The sequence below is a fragment of the Pelophylax lessonae genome, assembly GCF_965119305.1.
Source record: "Pelophylax lessonae genome assembly, chromosome: 5".
Taxonomy (NCBI): Eukaryota; Metazoa; Chordata; class Amphibia; order Anura; family Ranidae; genus Pelophylax; species Pelophylax lessonae.
This window is the reverse complement of record NC_138772.1, coordinates 13,305,033-13,307,114: the sequence shown is the minus strand read 5'-3', so window position 1 is coordinate 13,307,114 and position 2,082 is coordinate 13,305,033.

The window sequence follows — 2,082 nt, the reverse complement described above, 5'->3', positions numbered from 1 at the left end:
AGTCATATTTATGTGTAAATTTAGTATCCGTTTTATTAAATAAAGCTTGGTTGTTAGTTTAAAAAAAAAAAAAAACTGGCTCCTAACTTTTTTAGCTGGCTCCTAGATTTCAGGAAAATTTGTCAAGCCCTGTGTTATTTATGGTATTAAGCTTTGAGCATGCACCAGTGTTAATTTTGGCAGCAAATTTCAATTTAGTTATAGTCTTGACTAAAATGCCATTTTAGTTTTAGTCGTATTTTAGTCATCTGAATTGTTTTAGTTGTATTTTATGCGACTAAAATTGTGTTAATTTAGTCGACAAAATGTTTTAGTCGGTTTTAGTCGACGAAATTAACACTGCTCCCCAAGCAGCAAACACTAACCTTTCTTTTAGAGATGCACCAAAACATATCGGCTGAAAATGGTGTTATCGGCATTATGTGGATAAGAATAAAGTGCGATTATGGCACCGAAAATGCATGCAATTTTGCCGCAAATTCACAATGATTTTACCAGGCTTATGGTTTGTTTCTTCATAGGTCAGGTGACTTAAAAACCGCATCAGAAATGTAACATGGGTGCATTATTGATGCATTCCTACTGCTTTTTCAATGCATTTCAACAGGGAGGTGCGAGTTTTGTGCAGAACCAGAAATGCAGCAAGCAATATTTTTACACCACAACAGAAGCACAACAGACCAGTGTGAAGACATACAGTCCCAGTTCACACTGGTGCGATGCAGGAAACCCTGCAATTTAGTGCCGGTTCCTGCATCGCACACTGGTTCACACCGACATCTGTGAACCGCTGGGGGTGTCAATGTAAAAGTTAATGACACCCCCAGGTCGGTTCGCAGATCGCAATGCGAACTGTCAAATGGTGCAGAATTTGGATCGCATAGGTGTGAGCACCCATGTGATTCAATTCCAGTGCAGACCAAAAAAAAAAAAAAGGGTCCTGCACCATTTTGGGGTGAATGCGATGCAATTTCAGCCTTACAATTTGTATGGCTGAATTTGCATTGCACAGACATCACATGTGATCAGCACAGCCATGCGGTGCAAATTACATGCAATGTCTGCGATCACAGAGTGTGAACCCAGCAAAATAGAATTTAAAGCGATACATTTTTCTTGAGCTTTTCTTCTGCTAAAAGGTGCCAATAAATTTTTATTCATTTAACAACTTTACCCCCTTCATGACCAGGCCATTTTTTTTGCAATACGGCACTGCGTTATTTTAACCACCTCAATACAGGGCACTTAAACCCCCTTCCTTCCCAGACCAATTTTCAGCTTTTAGCGCTGTTGCATTTTGAATGACAATTGCGCGGTCATGCAACACTGTACCTAAACCAAATTTATGTCATTTTTCCCCCACAAATAGAGCTTTCTTTTGGTGGTATTTGATCACCGCCAGGTTTTTTCTTTTTTGGTGCACAAATAAAAAAAGGCCAAAAAGTTTGAAAAAAAAAAAAGTTTTTTGTTTAGGTAATAAAATTTTGTAAATAGATACGTTTTTTCCTGCACTGATGAGCACTGATGACGCCGCACTGACAGGCACTGATGAGGAGACACTGATGGGGTGGCACTGATGGGCACTGATAGGTAGCACTGATATGCAGCACTGATGGGCACTGATATGTGGCACTGATAGATAGCACTGATATGCAGCGCTGGTGGGCACTGATAGGCAGCACTGATGGGCAATGATCGGCGGCACTGATGGGCGGCACTGATGGGCACTGATGGGGGGCACTGATAGGCAGCACTGGTGGGCAATAATGGGCACTGGTGGGCGGCACTGATAGATGGCATTGGTGGGCAGCACTGATAGGGGGGCACCACTGGCAGGCTCTCTGAGCCCTGTTTGCCATCCCTGGTGGCTCTAGTGGCATCCCCTCCCCCCAGGGCTGCACTGGTAATCAATCATCTGATTACCAGCACAGACCCCCCTGTGATCAGTGAGTAATTAGAAATACTCACTGATCACCCCAGCTGCAGAATTGATCCTCTTCTCTTCTCACTGACAGGATCTGTCAGGAGGAGAAGAGATCGAAGCCGTTACAACGGCTCTATTTACATTACATGACGGCTGTG